This window comes from Prionailurus viverrinus, chromosome X (assembly GCF_022837055.1).
Source record: "Prionailurus viverrinus isolate Anna chromosome X, UM_Priviv_1.0, whole genome shotgun sequence".
Lineage (NCBI taxonomy): Eukaryota > Metazoa > Chordata > Mammalia > Carnivora > Felidae > Prionailurus > Prionailurus viverrinus.
In genome coordinates this window covers 55228972-55255637 of record NC_062579.1, presented here as the reverse complement: position 1 = coordinate 55255637, position 26666 = coordinate 55228972, and positions in this window count along the sequence as shown.

The following is a 26666-nucleotide window of genomic DNA, read 5'->3' as shown; positions in this document are numbered from 1 at the left end:
AGTATTTTATATATTTGGGATATTAACCCTTTATGAGATATGTCATTTGCAAATATCTTCTTCAACTCCATAGATTGTCTTTTAGTTTTGTTGATTATTTCCTTCACTGTGCAGAAGTTTTTTATTTTGATGTAGTCCCAAATGTTTATTTTTGCTTTTGTTTCCCTTGTCTCAAAAGACATATCTAGAAAAAGTTGCTATGTTTGATGTCAAAGAGTTTACTGCCTGCGTTTTCTTCTATGATTTTTATGGTTTCAGGTATCACATTTAGTTATTTAGTCCATTTTGAAATTATTTTTGTGTGTGGTGTAATAAAAAGGGCCATTTTCATTCTTTTGCATATGCTATCCAGTTGTCCTAACATTATTTGTTGAAGAGATCATCCTTTCACCATTAGATATTTTTTCCTGCTTTATTGAAGATAAATTGACCATATCATTGTGGGTTTTTATTTATGACTTTTCTGTACTGTTCTATTAATCTATGTGCCTATTTTTGTGCCAGAACCATACTGTTTTGATTACTTCAACTTTGTAATATAACTTGAAGTCCAGAATTATGATGCCTCCAGCTTTACTTTTCTTTTTCAAGACTACTTTGGCTCTTCAGGGTCTTTTGTGGTTCCATACAAATTTTAGGATTGTTTGTTCTAATTCTGTGAAAAATGCTGTTGGTATTTTGATAGGGACTGCATTAAATATGTAGATTATTTAGGTAGTATAGATATTTAAAAATATTTGTTCTTCCAATCCATGAGCATGGAATGTCTTTCCATTCCTTTGTGTCCTCTTCAATTTCTTTTATCTGTGTTTTGTATTCTTCAGAGTACAGGTCTTGTAATTTCTTTGGTTAGTTTTATTTCTAGGTATCTTATAATTTTTGGTGCAACTGTAAATGGGATTGTTTTCTTAATTTATCTTTCTGCTACTTCATTATTAGTATATAGAAATGCAACAGATTTCTGTACATTGATTTCATATCCTGTGATTTTATTGGATTTATTTATCAGTTCCAGCAGCTTTTGGTGGACTCTTTAAGGTTTTCTGTATAGAGTTTCATGTTATCTGCAAATAGTGAAAGTTTTGCTTCTTACTTTTTCATTTGGCTGCCTCTTATATCTTTTTGTTGTCTGATTGCTGTGGCTAGGACTTCCAGTATTATGTTGAATAGAGGTGGTGAGAGTGGACATCCTTGTCTTGTTAATGACCTTAGGGTAAAAGATTTCAGGTTTCCCCCATTGAGGATTATATTAGCTGTGTATTTTTTTATATATGACATTTATTATGTTGAGGTATCTTACTTCTAAATTTATTGGAGTTTTTTTTATCATGAACGGATGTTGTACTGTGTGAAAAGCTTTTTCTCTATTGAAATGATCATGTGGTGCTTTCCCTTTCTCTTCTTGATGTGATGTATCATGTTGATTGATTTGTGAGTGCTGAATCACTCTTGCAACCCAGGAATAAATCCCATTTGATCATGATACATTTTTAAAATGCATTGTTGGATTTAGCTTCCTTGTATTTTATTGAGGATTTTTGCATCTATGTTAATCAGGGATATTGTCCTGTACTTCTCTTTTTTACTGATATCGTTATCTGGTTTTGGTATCAGGATATCAATATATTTGGTGTCAGTGAGGCTGGCCTCATTTAATGAATTTGGAGAATTTCCTTCCTTTTCTATTTTTTATAATTGTTTGAGAAGAATGGCTATTAACTGTTCTATAAATGTTTGGTAAAATTCTCCTGTAAAGCCATCTGGCCCTGGACTTTTGTTTCTTGGGGGCATTTTGATTACTGATTCAATTTCTTTGCTGCTTATCAGCCTATTCAAGTTTTCTATTTCTTCCTGTTTCAGTTTGGGTAGTTTACATGTTTCTTAGAATTTATCCATTTCTTGTAGGTTGTCCAATTCGTTGTCTTGTAGTTTTTTATAATATTCTCTTACATTTGTTTGTATTTCCATGGTGTAGGTTGTTATTTCTTCCCTCACATTTGTGATTTTATTTATCAGAATCCTTTATCTTTTTTTCTTGGTAAGTTTGTCTAGTGGTGTTATCAGTGTTACTGATTTTTTTCAAAGAACAGTTCCTGGTTTCATCAATCTGTTCCATTGTGTGTGTGTGTGTTTGTGTGTGTGTGTTTCTGTGTTTCTATATCATACATTTCTCTCTTGTCTTTAATATTTCCTTCCATGTGATGTTTTTAGGTCTTGGTTTTTTTTTTTACCTCATTTGGGTGTAATGTTAGGTTTTTAAATTTCAGACTTTTTTTTCTCCTTTGCAGTAGGACTGTATTGCTACATTCTTCCCTCTCTGAACTGCTTTGCTGCATCCCTAAAGTTTTGGACCAGCATGTTTTAATTTTAATTTACTTCCATGTACTTTTGTATTTCTTCTTTTATTTCCTGGTTGATCCATTCATCATTTAGTAGAATGTTATTAACCTTCCTGCATTTGTGGTCTTTCCATATTTTTCTTTTTAAAAAAAAATTAAAGCTTATTTATTAGTTAGAGACAGAGAGAGAGAGAGAGAGAGAGAGCAAGAGAGCAAGTGTGGGAGGGGTGGAGAGAGAGGTAGAGAGATAGAATCCCAAGCAAGCTTCATGCTGTCAGCACAGAGCCTAACGTGGGGCTTGAACTCATGAGCCAAGAGACCATGACCTGAGCCAAAGTCGGACGCTTAACTGACTGAGCCACCCAGGCGCCCTTTCCAGATTTTTCTTATGGTTGACTTCTAGTTTCATAGCATTGTGGTCAGAAAGATGCATGGTGTGACTTTGATCTTCTTGAATTTGTTTGTTTTGTTTTGTGGGCTAATACGTGATTAATTCAGAGAATGTTCCATGTGCACTCAAAAAGAATGTGTATTTTAGGATGGGATGTTCTGAGTATATCTGTTAAATACATCTATTCCAGTATGTCATTCAAAGCCTTTGTTTTCTTGTTGATTTTCTGTTTAAATGATCTGTCCATTGATATAAGTGTGGTATTAAATTCTCCTAATCATTTTATTATTATCAGTTAGTTACTTTATGTTTAGTATTAACTGTTTTATGTATTCAGGTGCTTTCATGTTGGGTGAATAGGTATTTATAATTGTTATATTTCTTGTTGGATTGTCCTGTTTATGATTATATAGTGTCCTTCTTTGTTTCTTGTTGCAGTCTTTGTTTTAAAATTATTTTGTCTGAAATAAGTATTGCTACTCTAGCTTTCTTCTTTTTTAATTTTTAAAGTTTATTTATTTTGAGAGAGAGAGTGAGCATGAGTGGGGTAGAAGCAGAGAGAGAGGGGAGAGAGAATCCCAAGCAGGCTCTGCACTGATAGTGCAGAGCCTGATGTGGGGCTCAAATTCACAACTGTGAGATCATGACCTGAGCAGAAACCAAGAATCAGATGCCTAACTGACTGAGCCACTCAGGTGCTTCTGGCTTTCTTTTGACATGCATTTGCATGATGGATGTTTCTACATCATCTCACTTTCAATTTGCAGGTGTTTTAAGGTCAAAAATGAGTCTTTTGTAGGCAGTATATCTATAGGGTTTCTTTTTAACAATTCATTCTGACACTTTGTCTTTTGATTGGAATATTTAGTCCATTTACATTCAAAGTAATTATTGAAAGACATGTATTTATTGCCATTTTATTCTTTGTTTTATCATTGTTTCTGGAGATTTTCTCTGATCCCATCTTGTCTTTGTCACTTTTGGCACTCCTTTCCACTCAAAAATCCCCTTTAATATTTCTTGTAGGTCTGGTTTAGTGTTCATGAACTGGTTTAATTTATGTTTGTCTGGGGAACTCTTTAACTCTCCTTCTATTCTGAATGATAGCCTTGCTGGATAGAGTATTCTCAGCTACATATTTTTCCCATTAAACCTTTGAATATATCATGCCACTGCCTTCTGGCTTGGAAAGTTTCTGTTCAAAAATCTGCTAGCCTTATGGGTTTTCCCTTGGAAGTTACTGACTTCTTTTGTCCTTTTTAAAAAATTTTTTAAAAATGTTTATTCATTTTTGAGAGAGAGAGAGAGAGAGAGAGAGAGCGCGAATGGGGGCAGAACACAGAGAAAGATGGAGACACAGAATCTGAAACCGGCTCCAGGCTCTGAGCTGGCAGCACAGAGCCTCAATGCAGGGCTCCAACCCACAAGCCATGAGATCATGACCTGAGCCAAAGTCAGACACTTAACTGACTGAGCCATCCAGGTGCGCCCTTTTATCTTTCTACTTTTATAATTTTTTTCTTTATTATTGATTTTTCCAACTTAATTATAATATTTCTTTGTGTGGGTATGATTTTCTTGATTTTGATGGGATTTCTCCCCCTCCTAGCTCTGAATATCTTTCTTTCCCCCAATTAGGGACATTTTCATCTATTATTATTACTTTAAATTTCAGTCTACATACAGTGCAATATTGGCCTCAGGAGTGATTCATCACTTAAACACAACACCCAGTGCTCATCACAACAGGTGCCCTCCTTAATACCCATATCAGTCTAGCCCGTCACCCACCCACTTCCTTCCATCAACCCTCAGTTTGTTCTCTATTGTTAAGAGTCTCTTGTGGTTTGTTTCCATCTATTCTCTTTTCCCCCTCCCCATATGTTCACCTGTTTTGTTTCTTAAATTCCACATATGATATGGAATTCCATATGAGTGGAATCATATGGTATTTTTCTTTCTCTAATTGACTTATTTGTTTAGCAAAATACATTCTAGCTCCGTCCATGTCATTGTAACTGGCAAGATTAAATTCCTTTTGATGGCCAAGTAATATTCCATTGTATATATATGCCACATCTTCCTTATCCACTAATCAATCCATGGACATTTGGGCTCTATCCATAATTTTGCTATTGTCAATAATGCTGCTATAAACATCAGGGTGAATGTACCACTTTGAATTCGTGTTTTTGTATAATTTGGGTAACTACTTACTAGTGCAATGATGGATCATAAGGTAGCTCTAGTTTCGTTTTTTGACAAACCTCCATACTGTTCTTCAGAGAGGCTGCATGAATTGACATTCCCACCAGCAGTGAAAAGAGTTTCCCTTTATCCACATCCTCCCCAACACCTTTTTGTTGTGTTGTTAATTTTAGCCATTCTGACAGGTGTGAAGTGATATATCATAGTGGTTTTGATTTGCATTTCCCTGATGATGAATGATGTTGAGCGTCTTTTCATGTGTCTGTTAGCCATCTGGATGTCTTCTTCAGAGAAGTGTCTATTCATGTCTTATGTCTATTTCTTAAGAGGGTTATTTGTTTTTTGCGTGTTGAGTTTGATAAGTTCTTTATAGATTTTGGATACAAACCCTTTATCAGATACGTCATTCACAAATACCTTCTCCCATTGTGTAAGCTGCCTTTTAATTTTGTTGATTGTTTCTTGGGGCGCCTGGGTGGCTCAGTCAGTTAAGCGTCTGACTTTGACTCAGGTCATGGTCTCACAGTTTGTGGGTTCGAGCTCTGTGTTGGGCTCTGTGCTGACAGCTCAGAGCTTGGAGCCTGCTTCGGATTCTGTGTCTCCTCCTCTCTCTGCCCCTCCCATTCTCATGCTCTGTCTCTCTTTGTCTCTCAATAATACATACACCTTAAAAATTTTTTTGTTGATTGTTTCCTTCACTGTGCAGAAGCTTTTTTTCCTTGATGATGTCCCAATAGTTCATGTTTGCTTTTGTTTCCTTTGCCCCTGGTGATGCGTCTCATAAGAAGTTGCTCCAGCTGAGGTAAGAAATGTTGCTGCCTGTGTTTTCTTCTAGGATTTTGATGGTTTTCTGTCTCACATTTAGGTCTTCCATCCATTTTGAATTTATTGTTATGTGTGGTGTAAGAAAGGAGTCCAGGTTCATTCTTCTGCATATTACTATCCAGTTATTCTGTTCTGTTGATCTATGTGTCTGTTTTTGTGCCAGTACCATACTGTCTTGATGACTAAAGTTTGTAATATAGCTTGAAATCTGGAATCATGATTCCTCCAGTTTTGCTTTTCTTTTTCAGGATTGCTTTGGCTCTTCAGTGTCTTTTGTGGTTCCATATAAGTTTTGGGATTGTTTGTTCTAGCTCTGAGAAAAATGATAGTGGGATTTCAATAGGGATTGCATTAAATGTGTAGATTGCTTTGGGTATTATAGACATTTTGACGATATTTGTTTTTCCAATCTATGAGCTTGGAATGCTTTTCCATTTCTTGTGTCTGTTTGAATTCTTTCTTACGTGCTCTATAGTTTTCAGAGTACAGATCTTTTATCATTTATTTAGGATTATTCCTATGTATCTCATCATTTTTGGTGGTATTTCAAATGGGATTGCAATACCATGCAATGGGATTGGGATTGATCTCATGATTTCCTTTTCTGCTGCTTCATTATTGGTGTGTAGAAGTGCAATAGATTTTCACACATTGATTTTATATACTGCTAATTTGCTGAGCTCATATATTAGTTCAAGCATTTTTTTTGGATATAATTTATTGTCAAAGTTCTAGCAACTTTTTGTTGGAGTCTTTTGGGTTTTCTACCTAAAGTATCATGTTATCTGCAAATACTAAAAGTTTGACTTCTTCCTTGCTGATTTGTATGCCCTTTATTTCTTTTTAGTGTCTGATTGCAGAGGCTAAGATTCCAGTATTATGTTAAGTAGCAATGATGAGAGTGAACATCCTTGTGTTCTTCCTGACCAAAGGGGAAAGGCTATCAGTTTTTCCCCATTAAGAATGATATTAGCTGTTGGTCTTTTATATATGGCTTTTATGATGTTGGGTTATATTCTATCTATTCCTACTTTGTTGAAGGTTTTTATCTAAAATGGATACTCTAATTTTTCAAATGCTTTTTCTACATCTATTGACAAGATAGTATGGTTTCTATCTTTTCTTTTATTAATGTGCCATGTCATGTTGATTTATTTGTCAATATTGAACCAAACCTACAGCCCAGGAATAAATCCCATTTGATCATGGTGGAAAATTATTTTAATGTACTGTTGAATTCTATTTGCTAGTATCTTGAGAATTTTTGCATCCTTGTTCATCAGGGATATTGTCCTGTAATTCTCCTTTTTAGTGGGGTCTTAGTCTGATTTTGGAACTGCTGGCTTTGTAGAATGAGTTTGGAAGCTTTCATTCCATTTCTATTTTTTTGGCATAGTTTGAGAAGAATAGGTATTAGCTCTTTTTTAAATGTCTGGTAGAATTCCCGTGGGAAGCCATATGGCCTTGGACTTCTATTTGTTGGGAGATTTTTGATTACTGCTTCAATTTTTTTGCTGGTTATGGGTCTGTTCAAATATTTTATATCTTCCTGTTTCAGTTTTGGTGGATTGTGACTTTCTAGGATCTTGTCCATTAATTCCAGATTACCCAGTTTTGATGGCATATTATTTTTCATATTATTCTCTTATAATTGCTTGTATTTCTGTGGTGTTGGTTGTGATCTCTCCTCTCTCATTCATTATTTTATCTATTTGGGTCCTCTTTTTGCTTTTTCAGAAGTCTGGGTAGGGGTTTATCTATTTTGTTAATTCTTTCAAGGAACCAGCCCTTATTTTCCTTGATCTAGTTGTTCTATTCTTTTTGTTTCTATTCCATTTCTTTATGCTCTAATCTTTATTTATTTATTTTTTAAATTTACATCCACGTTAACTAGCATAAAGTGCAATAATGATTTCAGGAGTAGAATCCAGTGATTCATCCCCTACACATCAGACCAGTGCTCATCTCAACAAGTGTCTTCCTTCATTCTTCTTACCCATTTAGCCCATCCCACAACCACAACCCCTCCAGCAACCCTGTTTTTTTCTCTATATTTAAGAGTCTGTTTTGTATTGTTCCACTCCCTATTTTTGTATTATTTTTGCTTCTTTTCCCTTATATTCATCTGTTTTGTATCTTAAATTCCAGATATGAATGAAGTTATATGATATTTGTTTTTCTCTGGCTAGTTTTGCTTAGCATAATACACTGTAGTCCAATCCACATTGTTGCAAATGGCAAAATTTCATTCTTTTTGATTGCTGAGTAATACTCTGATATATATATATATATACCACCTCTTCTTTACCAATTCATCTGTCGATGTACATTTGGGCTTTTTCCATACTTTGGCTATTGTTAACAGTGCTGCTATAAACATTGAGGTGCATATGTCCCTTTGAAACAGCATACCTGTATCCTTTGGATAAATACCTAGTAGTGCAATTGCTGGGTCATAGGTTAGTTCTATTTTTAATTTTTTGAGGAACCTCCATACTGTTTACCAGAGTGGCTGCACCAGTTTACATTCCCACCAGCAGTGCAAAAGTGTTCCTGTTTCTCTGCATCCTCACCTATATACTCTAATCTATATTATTTCCCTTCTTCTGCTGGCTGTAAGCTTTATTTGCCAGTCATTTTCTAGCTCCTTTAGGTGTAAGGTTAGATTGTGTATTTGGGACCTTTTTTGCTTCTTTAGGTCAGCCTGAATTGCAATGTACTTTCCTCACAGGGTCGCCTTTGCTGCATTCCAAAGTGTTTGGACTGTTGTGTTTTCATTTTCATTCGCTTTTATGTATTTTTGAAATTGATTCTTTAATTTCCTGGTTAGACCATTTATTCTTTAGTAGAATGTTTTTCAACCTCTACGTATTTGAGGGCTTTCCAATTTTTTTCTTGTTATTGATTTCAAGTTTCGTAGTGCTTTGGTTCAAAAATATGCATAGTATGATCGCAGTCTTCTTGTACTTGTTGAGGGCTTATTTGTTACCCAATATGTGACCTGTTCAGGAGTGTATTCCTTGTTCGTTTGAGAAGAATGTGTATTCTGCTGATTTTGAGTGAAATGTATGAGTATGTCCGTTAAATACATCTGGTTCAGTGTGTCATTCAAAGCCACCGTTTCCTTTTTGATTTTCTGCTTAGATGATCTTTCCATTACTGTTAGTGGGATGTTAAAGTCCCTTACTATTCTATTATTATCAGTGAGTTTCTTTATGTGTGTTAGTAATTTATTTATATATTTGGGCTTTCCAATTTGGGGGCATAAATATTAACCCTTGTTAGATATTCTTGATGGATAGACCCCTTAGTGATGATATAATGTCCTTTTTCCTTTCTTGGTACAGTCTTTGTTTTAAAATCTAGTTTGTCTCTGAGGGCCTGGTTGGCTCAGTTTGTTAAGCGTCTGACACTTGATTTTGGCTCAGGTCATTATCTGATGGTTCATGAGTTCAAGCCCCACATCACGCTTTGTGCAGACAGCGTGGAGCCTGCTTGGAATTCTTTCTCTCCCTCTTTCTCTGTGACTCCCCCACTTGTGAACTCTCTCTCTCTCAAAACAAATAAATAAACATTAAAAAATAAAAAAGAACATTTAGTTGTCCCATATAAGTATGGCTACATTGGCTTTCTTTTGACATCCATCCCCCCACTTTTAATCTACAGGTGTCTTTAGATCTAAAATGAGTCTCTTGTAGGCAACATATAGATGGGTATTATTTTTTTATCCATTCTGATACCATATGTCTTTTTATTGGAGCATTTAGTCCATTTATATTCAGAGTAATTATTGAAAGATATGAATTTAGTGTCAATGTTTAACTGTAGATTTGGTATTTCTGGTGATGTTCTCTGGTCCTTTCTAGTCTCTGTTGTTTTGATCTTTTTTATTTTCTTCACTCAAAGCGTCCCCCTTAAAATTTCTTGTAGGGCTTGTTTAATGGTCATGAATTCCTTTAGTTTTTGTTTGACTGAGAAACCCTTAATCTCTCGTATTCTGAATGACAGCCTTGCTGGATAAAGAAATCTTGCTTGCATATTTCCCACAATTCAGCACGTTCAATACATATTGCCATTGCCTTCTGGTCTGCCAAGTTTCATTGGGGAGGTCTTCTGCTAACCTTATGTGTCTACTCTTGTACATTAATGACTTTTTGTCCATAGCTGCTGTCAGAGTTCTCTCTTTATTTTGTATTTTGCAAATTTCACTACGATATGTTGTGGACCTGTTTTTGTTGATTTTGAGGAGGTTCTCTGTACCTCTTGGACTTGAGTGCCTGTTTCCTTTCCTGAAATTAAGAAAGTTCTCAGTTACAATTTGTTCAGATAAACCTTCTTCCCCTTTTTCCTGGCCTTCTTCTTGTTCTGGGACTCCTATGATATGGATATTACTTCACTTTATGGAATCACTGAGTTCTCTAAGTCTGTATTTGTTGTCTAATATTTTCTTTTCCTCTTCTTTCTGTCCTCATTATTTTCCACAATTTTATTATCTATATCACCTATGCTCTCCTCTACTTTTTGAATCCTTGTTGTGACTATATCCAATAGTTTTGCATCTCAGTTATAGCATTTTTAATTTCATCCTGACTAGGTTTTCTGTCTTTTATCTCTGCAGGAAGGGTTTCTCTGGTGTCTTCTATGCTTTTTACAAAGCCAGCTAGTAGTCTTATGACTGTTGCTCTAAATTCTTGTTAAGATATCTTGCTTATATATTTTTTGAGAAAGGCCCTAGCTGTGACTTCTTGATCTTTCTTTAGGGGCAATTTCTTTTGTCTTGTAATTTTGGCTAAGTTTCTGTCTTTTGGTTGTTTAAACTTAAAAAAAATGTTTATTCACTTCTGAGAGACAGAGAGAGACAGAGTGTGAGCAGGGGAAGCGCAGACACACACACACACACACACACACACACACACACACACACACAATCCAAAGCAGGCTCCTGGTTCCAAGCTGTCAGCACAGAGCTAAATGTGGGGGTCCAACCCACGAACCATGAGATCATGACATAAGTCAAAGCCAGACACTCAAATGAGTGAGCACCCAGGCGCCTCTCTGTCTTTTGGTTGTTTTAAAGCTTGCTATGTTTCTTGTAACTGAAAGTAATGCTATATTAAAAAGGGGTCATACACTCTCCAGGGCCTGGTACTTCAGGAAGTGTTTCTGTTGTTTGCTGTGTGTATTCTGTTGTTACATTTTGTCTGCTCCTTCCCAGTGGTCACTCCTCTGCAGGACTCCTCCTTGCTTACAGTGGGGAGTGTTTGGACTTTAAGTAGGTGTGTTTTGATCTATTTCTTAAAATAAGCCTGGGAAAAGAAAAGAAAAATAAAGCTGGATCCAAGAGAGAGAGAAAGAGAGAGAGAGAGAGAGAGAGAACAAAATAAACCAAAGAGACAATAAAAAACTAAAAGCCTGATTCCAAGGAAAAAGAAAATAAAAAAAGAAATCTGATCCAATAAAAGAGGAAATGAAATGAAAAAACCAACCAACAAACAAAATTTATAAGTCTGATTCCAAAGGGGGAAAAAAGAAGAGGAAAAAAGTAAACCTGGTTTTATTTCCACCAGAACTGTAGATGACACTTTGAAACACTGTATTTTCAGTACACTTGGTGTATGTAGGGTGCTGCCTGTGCTGGCCTACTGGAAGAGAGGCCCTCTATGCTGTCTCAGAGTCAGTTCTGCCCCAGTAAATAAACAGTTGCAGGCAAAGTGGGGTAGAGTTTGATGTAAGTGGGTCCTGCCTCCACTGTGGGGCTGCTGTCTTGTTCTCTGAAGTCCCACTGTGTTGATGTTGAGGAGGGGAAATGATGCTACCCCACTCATCCTTGCACAGAGGATCTCACAACCACACTGTTCAGAAAGTCCTCACAGAATAGCCAGGGCAGTCAGCATGCCCTGCGCCACAGCTCTCCTGCATTTTTTCTTTGGTGCATGGCTGGGATCCAAAACTCAAAATCTTATATGGACCTGACACCACATGGACCAGCCCTCTCCTCCTGAGTAGAGCCTCTCCACACTGTGTCTGATGTCCTTTGTCCCAGGAAAACAGTCCCATGCCTGTGTGGTGCTTGGAATCTATTGTGCAGCACTGCTAAAAGTGGTAACCAGGTTACCTGTCCTGTGTATGCACCTTTGTCCCCTGCCGATGAAAGGCCTTTTGCTGGTGATCAAAGGGTCTTTTGTTTTTGGAGAGGCAATATACACTCTTCCAAAAGTACTCCAGGAAGGGGAATGTTCTCTCTCAGCGTGACCCAGGAGATTCCCTACATGCATACACACCACAGTTCCACTCCAGAGAAAGTCGTGCACTTCCAAAACATCAGAGTTTGAGGTCCACACACTGTTTGCAAAAGAACCTGCAACACTCAGTACCTCTTGTTCCCCAGTCCATGGTCCTGAGAGGGTTTCCTCTACTATGAACCTGATGCCAGACTCTCCTAACCCCTCTTTTTTCCCCCTCCCTTTTGTCTCTCCAGGGAAAGGGTTCCCTTTCCTTTGCAGCATCACCATTTCTCTCCCCCAATTCACTACCACACACCTCACATCTGTCATACTGTCTCCCTCGAACCATAGAGATCCTTCTGCTAGTCCACAGGTTGATTTCCTGGGTGTTCCAAGTGATCTATCCTCAATAGAGCTGTGTTCGAGGGACATGCAAAGCCCAGGGTCTCCCTGCTTTTCCACCATGTTAACTCCTCTCCCTTGTCTATTAGTATGCAAATAAATTTTATGCCCGCTTTTCTCTCTTCTTCTGAGACTTATAATATGATTGTATTATGTTTGATGGAATCACTGATTTCCCTAAGTGTATTCTCATCTTGCATAATTCTCTTTTTCCTCTCTTTTGTTCAGTTTGATTACTTTCCATTGCTCTGTCTTCTAGGTCACTAATTCTTCCCTCTGCTTCTTCCATTATGCTGTTTATTCCATTGAGCGTATTTCTCTTTTCATTTATTGAGCCCTTTATCTCTGCTATGTTATTCCTTATCTCTGTGTTAAGGGTCTCACTCATGTCTTCCACTCTTTTCTGAAGTCCAGTGAGTATTCTTATGATCACTGCTTTAAAGTCTCTGTCAGGCATCTGTTTTATTTATATCTCTGGCTGTAACCTTATCTTGTTCTTTCATTAGGGATATATTTCCCTGTTTCCTCATTTTGTTTTCCTCTCTGTGTCTGTTTCTGTGTGTTAAGGAAGTCAGCCATGTCTTCTTCCTTTTAATGTAGTGACTTTATCAAGAAGAGTTCCTGGAGTGCCCTGCAGTGTAGTGTCCCTTGTTCACCAGAACCTGGCACATCAGGAGGTATCCTATGTGTGTTGCTTACCCCCTGATGTGTTGTCTGAGTTACTTTTCCTGAGTAGTCATATGTAGTGACTTTCTGCCTCTTGTGGGCTAGAGTTGTTCTCTGTGGTGTTAGTGGAATCTAGGTAGGCCAGCTCTGAGGGTGTGTGCTCACTGGGGAACTTGCGAGTCAGGCAGGGGTTTCAGCAAAATTTTTATTGGACCACTATTCATATGCTAGACCCCCTGAAGTGCTTTAGTGGCTGGGGCCTGCATGCCAGGGTGCCTAAGGGTGAGGCTGGGCATGGCACATGGCAACTTCTGGGCATGGCTTGGCTCAGTGTTTGACAGCGGCTAGGGGTGCATAGCTGGGCATGGCCTGTGGTAGAAGCTGTGCACCCTGCAGCTGGGCACCTCATGAACCCAGCTTTAACAAAATTTGTCCTGAGCTCAGGACCAAGGCCAGCAGGCTTAGAATGGACCAGTCCTCAGGAGAATTCATGGACATGGGGCAGTGCTAGCTGGTTAGGTTAGCAAGTGTCTGTGCAGCACCACCTCCTGCAGGTGGCTCTGTGTTTATGCTGGGAAAAGAGGGAGGAAAATGACACCTTCCAGCTCCCTCATTTTCAGGGAAGTCCCCCAACACTCTATGATATTAGTATGAACAGCTCTGTCTCCTGTTTGCCCCCCAGAATTGTGTAAACTGATGTTTTATGTTGTCTCTTTGTGCAGCCTACTTTCTCTTTAAGGGTGGTGACACAGGTATCATTCACCCTCTTGGCTTGCCCAGTGCTGAGTGAGATGAATTTAATGCTCCAGGCTTCAAATCCCACTGGCTTTACAAACTCATGGAATTCTGCTCCTCTGGTTTTTGACTCATAGTGTTATGGGGCTTAGTCTTCCCCATGTGAGCTCTCTGGTGTGAGGGCCCATTTCTCTGCACTGTCTATGTACAGTTCTCTCTCTCCTGCAAGCAGCCTCTCTCTGAATTTCTGACCTTCTGACCTTTCAGATGAAGGTTCTCTATATTTAGTTATGGAGTCTTTTTTCTGCCAATCTTTGTATTGCTTTATGGTTTATTGACTTGGAGGTGGATGGTATCTAGTTGTAAATGTGGGATAGTGTGAGCTCAGGATCCTCCTACTCTGTCATGTTCCCAAGCTATGATTAGTTGCCATTTTAAATTATTTTTCACTGCTATTTAGTTTTATGAGCTCCTTGTATATTTTGGATATCAACCCCTTATCCAACCAATATGTTGTTTGTAAATAATTTCTCCCAATATCTATACATTTAATTTTGTTGATGATTTTCTTTGATGTGCAGAAACATTTTAGTGTGATGTAGACCCACTTATTTTTGCTTTTGTTGCCTTTACTTTTGGTGTCAAATCCAAATAATTGTTGCCAAAATAGTTGGTAACAAGTCTTTCTCCTTTCTTTTCTTCTGAGAGGTTTTGCTTTCACTTCTTATGTTCAAGCCTTAAATCCATTTTGAGTTGATTTTTGTGTATGGTGTAAGATAATAACCCAGTTTCATTCTTTTGCATGTGGCTACCAGTTTTCCTAGCACCATTATTGAAGAGACTATTCTTTTCCCCTTGTATATTTTTGGTTCCTTTTTCACAAATCAATTGACTATATATACATGGGTTTGTTTCTGGGATCTCTATACTGTTCTACTGATCTTTATGTATGTTTCTATGCCAATACCATACTATTTTGCTTAGTATAGTTTTATGATATAGCTTGAAATCAGGAAGCATGGTGCCTCCAGCTTTGTTCTCCTTTCTCAAGATTGCTTTGACTATTTGAGATCTTTTGTGGTTCCATACAAATTTTAGAATTATTTTTTCTAGTTTTGTGAAAAATGACATAGAATTTTAAGAGGGATTTCACAGAATCTGTAGATTGGGGTAATATGGAAAAATTAACAATGTTAATTCTTCTAATCATGAGTATGAAATATCTTTCCATTTATTTGTATCTTTAATTTTTCATCAATGTATTATAGATTTCAGTGTGCAAATCTTTGGTTAATTTTTTTTCTAAATATCCTATTCTTTCTGATGGTATTATAAATGGAATAATTTTCTTAAATTCTCTTTCTGATAATTCACTGTTGTGTGTAGAAGTGCAACTGATTTTTGTATGTTGATTTTGTATTTTGCAACATTATTGAATTCATTCTGTAATTCAATTGTTTAGTTATAATAATTTTTTGTGGAGTCTTTAGTGTTTATTACATATATTACCTTGCCATCTGTAATAGAGACAATTTTAGATTTTCCTTTCTGGTTTGTATACCTTTTATTTATTTTTCTTGCCTGATTCCTCTGGCTAGGACTTCTAGTACTCTATTGAGTAACAGTGGTAAGAGTGTGTATGCTTGTCTTATACCTGATCTTAAGAAGAAAAGCTTTCAGATTTTCACTGTTAAGCATGATGTTAGCTGTGGGCTTGTCATATATGATTTTTATTATGTTGATTTTTGTCCTCTCTATGCCCAGTTTGTTGAGAGTTTTTATCCTGGAAGGATATTGAGTTGTTTCAAATTATTTTCTGCATCTATTAAGATAATGATATAATTTTTATCCTTCAAATGGTTAATGTAACACATTTATTTATTTGCAGATGTTGAGCCATCTTTGCTTCCCTGAAATAAATTCTACTTGATCATGGTGTATGAAACTTTTGATATATTGTTGAATTTGGTTTGCTAATGTTTTGTTGAGGATATTTGCATCTATATTCATCAGGGGTATTGGCCTATAATATAGTTTTTTTGTGGTGTCCTCATCTGGCTTTGGCACTAGTGTAATGTTGATCTCGTAAAATGAATTTGAAAGTGTTCCCTTCTATTTTCTAAAAAGAGTTTGACAAGGATTGGTATTAATTCTTTTTTAAATATTTGATAGAACTCACCAACAAAACCATCTGGTTCTGGTGGTGTTTTTTCTTTTTGGGGACGTTTTTGATTATTGAGTCAATCTCCTTACTAGTAATTAGGGTGTTCAGATTTTCTATTCATTCATGATTCAGTCTTATTTGGATGTAGTTTCTAAGAATTTATCCATTTCTTCTAGGTTGTTTAATTTGTTGTATAATCTATGTATACAATTATATAATTGTAATTGGTATATAATTTTTCATAGTAGTGTCTTAGGATTTCTTGTATTTATGTTATATTAGTCATAATGTTTCCTTGTTCATTTCTAATTTTATTTGTTTTCTCTTTTTTCTTGGTAAATCTAGTTAAATTTTTGTCTATTTTGCTTATTCTTTACAAAAAACAGTCTCAATTTCATTAATACTTTCTATTGCATTTTTATTTCCCTTCTGATATTTATTTTATCCTTCTTACTAGTAACTTTGGTCTTTGCTCTTCTTCTAGCTCCTTGAGGTATAAAGTTCTGTTGTTTATTTGAAATCTTTCTTTTTTCTTTTCTTTCTTTGTCTTAATATTATTACTTTTTAAAAAATTGTTACGTTTATTCATATTTTGAGAGACAGAGCATGAGTGGAGGAGGGGCAGACAGAGAGGGAGACAGAATCCGAAGGCTCCAGGCTGTGAACTGACAGCACAGAGCCCAACGCAGGGCTCAAACTCACAGACTGTGAGATCATGACCTGAGCCAAAGTTGGGCGCTTAACTGACTGAGCCACCCAGGCGCCCCATATCTTAATATTATTTTTAATTTTTTATTTTATTTCTGTATTTTAATATTATCCTTAAAAATTTGAGTATAGTTGACACAATGTTACTTTCAGGTGTACAACATGGTGATTTGACAAATTTATACATTATAGTATGCTCACCACAAGTGTAGATACCATCCGTCACTATACAATGCTATTACAATATCACTGACTATATTCCTTATGTTGTGCCTTTTATTCCTGTGACTTATTGATTCCATAACTGGAAGATTGTGTCTCCCAGTCTGCTTCATCCATTTTGCCCATCCCACCATCCCCTTCCCCTCTGGCAACCATTATTTCATTCTTTGTATTTATAAGTCTGATTCTGATTTTTATTTGTTTTTTTAGATTACACACGAAGAAAATCATATGGTATTTGTCTTTCTCAGTCTGACTTATTTCACTTAGCACAATAGCCTCTAAGTCCACCCATGTTGCCACAAATGGAGTGGTCTCATCCTTTTTATGATTGAGTAATATTCCATAGAATACAGAATATATATACCACAACTTCCTTATCCTCTATTAATGGGCACATAGTTTGGTTCCATATATTTGTTATTATAATAATGTTGCATTAAACATAGGGGTGAATACATTCTTTCAAAATAGTATTTTCAATTTCTTTGGGTAAATACTTGGGGTGGAATTATTGGATCATATGGTATTTCTATTTTAATATTTTTGAGAAACCTTCACACTGTTTTCCATGGTGGTTGTACCAATTTACATTCCCGCCAACAGTGTATGAGGGTTTCTTTTTTTCCCACTTCCTTGCGAAAATTTATTATTTCATGTCATTTTGATTCTAGACATTCTGACAGGTATAAAGAGATATCTTATTGTAGTTTTATTTGCACTTCCCTGATGATTAATGATGTTGAGTATCTTTTCATGTGTCTTTTGGCCATCTGTATGTCTTCTTTGGAAAAATGTTTATTCAGGTACTCTGCCTGTTTTGTAATCAAATGTGTGTGTGTGTGTGTGTGTGTGTGTGTAGGTGTGTGTGTGTGTGTGTAGGTGTGTGTGTTGATTTGTATGAGTTCTTTATATATTTTGGATATTAACCCTTTATTGGATACATCATTTACAAATACATTCTCCCATTCAGTAAGTTCCCTTTTTGTTTTGTCAGTAACATTCAATGTGCAAAAGCTTTTTATTTGGATGTAGTCTCAATAATTCATTTTTGCTTTTATTTCCTTGCCTTAAGGGACATATCTAGAAAAAATGTTGTTATGACTATGTAAGGAAAATTATTATCTGTGTTCTCAAGTAGTATTTTCATGGTTTTAGGTTGCACAGTTAGGTTTTTAATCCATTTTGAGCTTATTTTTGTGTAAAGTGTTAAAAAGCAGTATAGTTTTATTCTTTTGCATGTTGTCCTCCATTTTTTCCCAGAACCATTTCTTGAACCTGTTTTTTCTGCATTGTATGTTCTTGCCTATATTGTTATCAACTAATTAACCATATAAGCACGGGATAATGTTTAGGCCATTTTTTCTGTGCCATTGATCTGTATGTCTATTTTTGTCCCAGTACTATACTGTTTTGATCAGTACAGCTTTGTAGTATATCTTGAAATCTGGGTTCTGATACCTCCAGTTTTGTTCCTTTTCAAGATTGCTTGGCTCTTCAGGGTCTTTTGTGGTTCCATACCAACTTAAGGATTATTACAGTTATGTGAAAAATGCTGCTGATATTTTGATAGGATTGCATTGAATTTGTAGATGACTTTGTGTACTATGGACAATTTTACAATAGTGGATCTTCCAATACGTGAGCATGGAATATCTTTCTGTTTGTGTTGTCTCCAGCTTCTTTCAACAATGTGTTTTTAGATTTCAGAGTACAGGTCTTTCATCTGTATGGTTAAATTTATTTCTAGGTATTGTATTGTTCTTGGTACAATTATAAATAAAGTTTTTTTTATTTACATTTCTGCTACTTCATTATTAGTGTATAAGAACACTACCAATTTCTGGGTATTAATTTTGTATCTTGAAAATTTCCTGAATTGATTTATTGGTTCTAGTAGATTTGTGGTAGAGTCTTTAGAATTTTCTATGTATAATATCATGCCATCTGAAAAATGAAAGTTTTATTTCTTCCTTACTGATATGGATGACTTTTATTTCTTTTTGTTGTCTGATTTCTGTGGCTAGTACATCCAGTAGTATGTTGAATAAAAGTGGTTAGATTCAAAATACTTGTCTTATTTTTGATCATAGAAGAAAAGCTCTCAGTTTTTCCCCATTGAGTATGATGTTAGTTGTGGGTTTCTCATATATGATCTTTATTATGTTGAGGTATATTTCCTCTAAACTTTGGTCGAGAGTTTTTATCATGAATGTGTGTGGAGTTTTATAAATTTTTTTCCTGCATCTATTGAGATGACCATATGATTTTCATCCTTTGTTTTGTTGTGGTGGTGTGTCATGTTGATTAATTTGCAAATATTGAAGCATTCTTCCATCCCAGGAATAAATCCTACTTGATTGTGGTGAATAATTATTTTAATTCATTGTTGAATGCTGTTTGCTAATATTTTGTTGAGGATTTTTATACCTATGTTCATCAGGGATGTTGGCCTGTAGTTTTCTTTTTTTGTGGTGTCTTTTTCTCATTGTAGCATCAAGGTTAATTCTGGCTTGTAGAATGTATTTGAAAGCTTTCCTTCCTCTTCTATTTTTTTTAATAGTTTGAGGAGAATTAGTATTAACTTTTCTCTAAATGTTTGGTAGAATTCATCTGTGATTCCACCCATTCCTGCACTTCTTTTTTTTTATTACCAATTCAATTTCGTCACTAGTAGTTGGTCTGTTCAGATTTTCTATTTCTTCCTGATTTAGTTTTGGAATATTGTATGTTCATAAGAATGAATCCATTTCTTCTAGGTTGTCCAATTTGTTGGCATATAATTTTTGTAGTATTGTCTTACAATATTTTCTCTGTGGTGTTAGTTGTTACTTCTCTTTTCTGATTTCATTTATTTGGATTCTTTGTCTTTTTTTCTTGATGAGCTTGGCTAAAAGTTTATTAATTTTGTTTATCTTTTCAAAGAACCAGCTCATGGTTTCATTGATTATTTCTATTTTTTTTAGTGTCTATGTCATTTATTTCTACCCTGATTTTCACTATTTCCTTCCTTCTACTCACCTTGAGTTTTGTTTCTTCTTTTTTTTTAGTTCTTTTAGGGGTAAGGTTAGATTGTTTATTTGAGCTTTTTCTTATTTCTCGATGTAGGCCTGTATTACCATATATTTCCCTCTTAGAACTGCTTTTGCTCTGTTGCAAAGATTTTTGACTCTTGTGTTTTTATTTTTATTTTTATTTGTCTCCATGTATTTTATGGTGTCTTTTATGCTTCATTGATCCATTGCTTGTTTAGTATCATATTGTTTAACCTCCACATGTTTGTATTTTTTCCAGTTTTTTTCTTTAATTGATTTCTATTTCATATTGTTGTGGCTGGAAAAAATACAAGGTATGATTTCAGTCTTCTTAAATTCATTGCGGCTTATTGTGTGGCTTAACATGTGATCTATTCTGGAGAATGTTCCATGTGCAGTTGAAAAGAATGTGTATTCTGCTGTTTTGCGATGGAATGTCCTGAATAGGTCTATTACGTCCATCTGTTCCAATCTGTTCTTCAAAGCCACTGTTTCATTATTTATTGTCTGCCTGGATAATCTATCCATTAATGTAAGTGTGGTGTTTACATCTACTACTATTATTGTGTTACCATGAATTTATCTATTTATGTCTGTTAATATTTGCTTTATATATGTATTTAGGTACTCCCATGTTGAGTACACAGATATTTTCAATTGTTACACCCTCTTGTCAGAGTGATGCTGTTATCAATATAAAATGCCCTTCTTTATCTCTGGTTACAGTTTTGTTTTAAAGTCTATTTTGTAAGATATGAGTGTTGTTACACTGACATTTTTTGCTTCCATTTTCATGGTAAATGTTTCTCCATCCCTTCATTTTCAGTTTGTATGTATTTTTCAGTCTGGGGTGAGTCTTTTGTAGGCAGCATCTAAATGAGTTTTCTTTTTTAGTCCATTGTGCCACTTTATGTATTTTGATTGGAGCATTTGGATCATTTACATTTAAATTAATAATTGATAGATATGTCCTTATTTCCATTTTTTAATTTGTTTTCTGACTGGTTTTATAGTTCTTCTCTTTCATTTCTTCTTCTCTTGCTCTCTCTGTATATTATCGGTAAGCTTCTGTAGTGTTATGTTTGGCTTTTCTTCTCTGTAATTTTTGTGTATATATTATAGGTTTTGGGTTTGTGGTTACCATGAGGTTCATATATAATATCCTTGGTATATAGCACTATATACTAATTTGATGGTCATTTAAGTTGAAACACAGTCTTTAAAAACCTTGTTTCTTATTTTTTACTCCATCTTTAACATTTTATGTATATGTTATTGTATTTGACATTTAATTTCACTTATTTATTTACTTATATATATATATATATATATGTTTATTTATTTAAAAGAAATTTATTGTCAAATTGGTTTCCATATAACACCCAGTGCTCATCCGAATAGGTGCCCTCCTCAATACCCATTACCCACCCTCCCTTTCCTCCCACGCCCTATCAACCCTCAGTTTGTTCTCAGTTTTTAAGAGTCTCTTATGCTTTGGCTCCCTCCCTCTCTAACCATTTTTTTTCATTCCCCTCCCCCATGGTTTTCAGTTCAGGTTCTCAGGATGCACATAAGAGTGAAAAAATATGCTATCTGTCTTTCTCTGTATGACGTATTTCACTCAGCATAACACTCTCCATTTCCATCCACATTGACACAAAAGGCCATATTTCATTCTTTCTCATTGCCACGTAGTATTCCATTTGTATATAAACCACAATTTCTTTATCCATTCATCAGTTGATGGAAATTTAGGCTCTCTCCATAATTTGGTTATTGTTGACAATGCTTCTAAAAACATTGGGGTACGAATGCCCCTATGCATCAGCACTCCTGTAAACCTTGGGTAAATTCCTACAGGGCTATTGCTGGGTCATAGGGTAGGTCTATTTTTAATTTTCTGAGGAACCTCCACGCTGTTTTACAGAGTGGCTGCACCAGTTTCCATTCCCACCAACAGTGTAAGAGGGTTCCCATTTCTCCACATCCTCTCCAGCATCTATAGTCTCCTGATTTATTCATTTCAGCCACTTTGACTGGCATGAGGTAGTATCAGAGGGTGTTTTTGATTTGTATTTCCCTGATAGGAGTGATGTTGAGCACCTTTTCATGTGCCTGTTGGCCATCTGGATGTCTTCTTTAAAGAAGTGTCTATTCATGTCTTCTGCCCATTTCTTCACTGGATTATTTGTTTTTTGAGTGTGGAGTTTGGTGAGTACTTTATAGATTTTGGATACTAGACCTTTGTCTGATATGTCATTTGCAAATATCTTTTCCCACTCCGTTGGTTGCCTTTTAGTTTTGTTGATTGTTTCCTTTGCAGTGAAGAAGCTTTTTATCTTCATGAGTTATCAATAGTTCATTTTTGCTTTTAATTCCCTTGCCTTTGGGGATGTGTCAAGTAAGAAATTGTTGTGGCTGAGGTCACAGAGGTTTTTTCCTGCTTTCTCCTCTAGGGTATTGATGGTTTCCTGTCTCACATTCAGGTCCTTTATCCATTTTGAGCTTATTTTTGTGAATGGTGTAAGAAAGTGGTCTAGTTTCATCCTTCTGCATGTTGCTGTCCAGTTCTCCCAGCACCATTTGTGAAAGAGACTGTCTTTTTTCCATTGGATAGTCTTTCCTGCTTTGTCAAAGATTAGCTGCCCATAATTTTGTGAGTCCAATTCTGAAGTCTCTATTATATTCCATTGGTCTATGTGTCTGTTTTTGTGCCAATACCATGCTGCCTTGATGATTACAGCTTTGTAGTAGAGGCTAAAGTCTGGGATTGTGATGCCTCCTGCTTTGGTCTTCTTCAAAATTACTTTGGCTATTCAGGGCCTTTTGTGGTTCCATACAAATTATAGGATTGCTTGTTCTAGCTTTGAGAAGAATGCTGGTGCAATTTTGACTGGGATTGCATTGAATGTGTAGATAGCTTTGGGTAGTATTGACATTTTAACAATATGTTTTCTTCCAATCCATGAACACGCAATGTTTTTCCATTTCTTTATATCTTCTTCAATTACCTTCATAAGCTTTCTATAGTTTTCAGCATACAGATCTTTTACATCTTTGGTTAGGTTTATTCCTAGGTATTTTATGCTTCTTGGTGCAATTGTGAATGGGATCAGTTTCTTCATTTGTCTTTCTGTTGCTTAATTGTTAGTGGATAAGAATGCAACTGATTTCTGTACATTGATTTTGTATCCTGCAACTTTGCTGAATTCATGTATCAGTTCTGGCAGACTTTTGGTGGAGTCTATCGGGTTTTCCATGAATAATATCATGTCATCTGCAAAAAGTGAAAGCTTGGCTTCAAATTGCCAATTTTGATGCCTTTGATTTCCTTTTGTGGTGTGACTGCTGATGCTAGCACTTCCAACATATGTTAAACAACAGAGGCGAGAGTGGACATCCCTGTCGTGTTCCTGATCTCAGGGAGAAAGCTCTCAGTTTTTCCCCATTGAGGAAGATATTAGCTGTAGGCTTTGCATAAATGGCTTTGATGATGTTTAAGTATGTTACTTCTATCCTGACTTTCTCGAAGGTTTTTATTTAGAGACGATGCTGAATTTTGTCAAATGCTTTTTCTGTCTTGATTGACAGGATCATATGGTTCTTATCTCTTCTTTTATTAATGTGATGTATGACATTGATTTGCGAATGTTGAACCAGCCATGCAGCCCACGAATGAATACCACCTGATCTTGGTGAGTAATTCTTTTCATATGTTGGTGAATTCAATTTGCTAGTATCTTATTGAGAATTTTTGCATCCATATGCATCAGGGATATTGGTTCTCTTTTTTTGCTGGGTATCTTTCTGGTTTGGGAATCAAAGGAATGCTGGCTTCATAGAATGAGTCTGGAAGTTTTCCTTTCCTTTCCTTTTTTTGGAATAGCTTGAGAAGGTTAGGTATTATCTCTGCTTTAAATGTCTGGTAGAATTCCCCAGGGGATCCATCTGGTCCTGGACTCTTATTTGTTGGGAGATTTTTGATGACTGATTCAATTTCTTCATGGTTATGGGTCTGTTAAAGTTTTCTATTTCTTCTTGTTTGAGTTTTGGAAGTGCGTGGGTGCTTAGCAATTTGTCCATTTCTTCCAGGTTATCCAGGTTTTTGGCATATAACTTTTCATAGTATTCCCTGATAATTGCTTGTATTTCTGAGAGACTGGTTGTAATAATTCCATTTTCATTCCTGATTTTATCTATTTGTGTCCTCTCCCTTTTCTTTTTTAGAAGCCTGGCTAGAGGTTTATCCATTTGGTTTATTTTTTTCAAAATACAACTCTTGGTTTCATTGATCTGCTCTACAGTTTTTTTAGAATGTATATTGTTTATTTCTGCTCTGATCTTTGTTATTTCTCTTCTTCTGTTGGGTTTGGGGTGTCGTTGCTGTTCTGCTTCTATTTCCTTTAGGTGTGCTGTTAGATTTTGTATTTGGGATTTTTCTTGTTTCTTGAGATAGGCCTGGATTGCAATGTATTTTCCTCTCAGGACTGCCTTCACTGCATCCCATAGCATTTGAATTGTTGTCTTTTCATTTTCATTTGTTTCTGTATATTTTTTAATTTCTTCTCTAATTGCCTGGTTGACCCATTCATTCTTTAGTAGGGGGTTCTTTTACTTCCATGCTTTTGGAGGTTTTCCAGACTTTTTCCTGTGGTTGATTTCAAGCTTCATAACATTGTGGTCTGAAAGTATGCATGGTATGATCTCAATTCTTGTATACTTAGAAGGGCTGTTTTGTGACCGGGTATGTGATCTATTTTGGAGAATGTTCCATGTGCACTCGAGAAGAAAGTATATTCTGTTGCTTTGGGATGCAGAGTTCTAAATATATCTGTCAAGTCCATCTGATCCAATGTACCATTCAGGGTCCTTCTTTCTTTATTGATCCTGTGTCTAGATGATCTATCTATTGTTGTAAGTGGAGTATTAAATTCCCCTGAAATTACCACATTCTTATGAATAAGGTTGCTTATGTTTGTGATTAATTATTTTATATATTTGGGGGCTCCTGTATTCGGTGCATAGACATTTATAATTGTTAGTTCTTCTTGATGGATAGACCCTGTAATTATTATATAATGCCCTTCTTCCTCTCTTTTTACAGCCTTTAATTCGAAGTCTAGTTTGTCTGATATAAGTATGGCTACTCCAGCTTTCTTTAGACTTCCAGTAGCATGACAGATAGTTCTCCATCCCCTCACTTTCAATCTGAAAGTGTCCTCAGGTCTAAAATGATTCTCTTGTAGACAGCAAATAGATGGGTCTTGTTTTTTTATCCATTCTGATACCCTATGTCTTTTGGTTGGAGCATTTAGTCTATTTACATTCATTGTTATTATAGAAAGATATGGGTTTAGAGTCATTGTGATGTCTGTAGGTTTCATGGTTGTAGTGATGTCTCTGGTACTTTGTCTCACAAGATCTCCCTTAGGATCTCTTGTAGGGCTGGTTTATTGGTGATGAATTCCTTCAATTTTTGTTTGGGAAGACCTTTATCTCTCCTTCTGTTCTAAATGACAGACTTGCTGGATAAAGGATTCTCGGCTGCATATTTTTTCTGTTCATTACATTGAAGATTTCCTGCCATTCCTTTCTGGCCTGCCTAGTTTCAGTAGATAGATCCATCACTAGTCTTATCAGTCTCCCTTTATATGTTAGAGTGTGTTTATCCCTAGGTGCTTCCAGAATTTTCTCTTTATCCTTGTATTTTGCCAGTTTCACTATGATATGTCATGCAGAAGATCGATTCAAGTTCATCTGAAGGGAGTTCTCTGTGCCTCTTGGATTTCAATGCCTTTTTCCTTCCTCACATCAGGGAAGTTCTCAGCTATGATTTGTTCAAGTACACCTTCAGCCCCTTTCTCTCTCTTGCTCCTCTGGAATCCTTATTATACGGATATTATTGTGTTTCATCGCATCACTTAGTTCCCTAATTTTCCCCTCATATTCCTAGATTTTTTTTATGTTTCTTTTTCTCAGCTTCCTCTGTTTCCATAATTTTATCTTCTAATTCACCTATTCTCTCTTCTGCGTCTTCATTCCGAGCTGTGGTTACCTCCATTTTGTTTTGCAGCTCATTTATAGCATTTTTTAACTCCTCCTGCCTGTTTCTTAGTCCCTTGATCTCTGTAGCAATAGATTCCCTGCTGTCCTCTATACTTTTTTCAAGCCCACCGATTAATTTTATGACTATTATTTTAAATTCATGTTCCCCTATATTGTTTTAATTGTTTTTGATCAATTTGTTAGCTGTTGCTACTTCCTGGAATTTCTTTTGAGGAGAATTCTTCCATTTCGTTATTTTGGATAGTCCCTGGAGTGGCACGGAACTACAGGACTCTTCCCCTGTGCTGTCTGGAGTAACTTGTGTTGGTGGGCGGGGCTGCAGTCAGACCTTATGTCTGCCCCCAGCCCATTGTGGGGCCACAGTCAGACTGGTGTGTACCTTATCTTCCCCTCTCCCAGGGGCAGGACTCCCTGTGGAGTGGTGTGGCCCCATCTGGGCTATTTGCACACTACCAGGCTTGTGGTGCTGCTTTGATGGGATCTGGCTTATTAGCCGGGGTGGATGTGCAAGGTGCACAGGTGTGGGAGGGGCAGGCTCAGCTGGCTTTGCTTTTGATGATCCGCTGTAGGAGGGGCCCTGTGGACTGGGTGGGAGGCAGACCCGTCAGAGGGATGGATCCACTGAAGCACAGCATTGGGTGTTTGAGCGGTGCAAGCAAGTACCGTGACGGGAACTGGTTT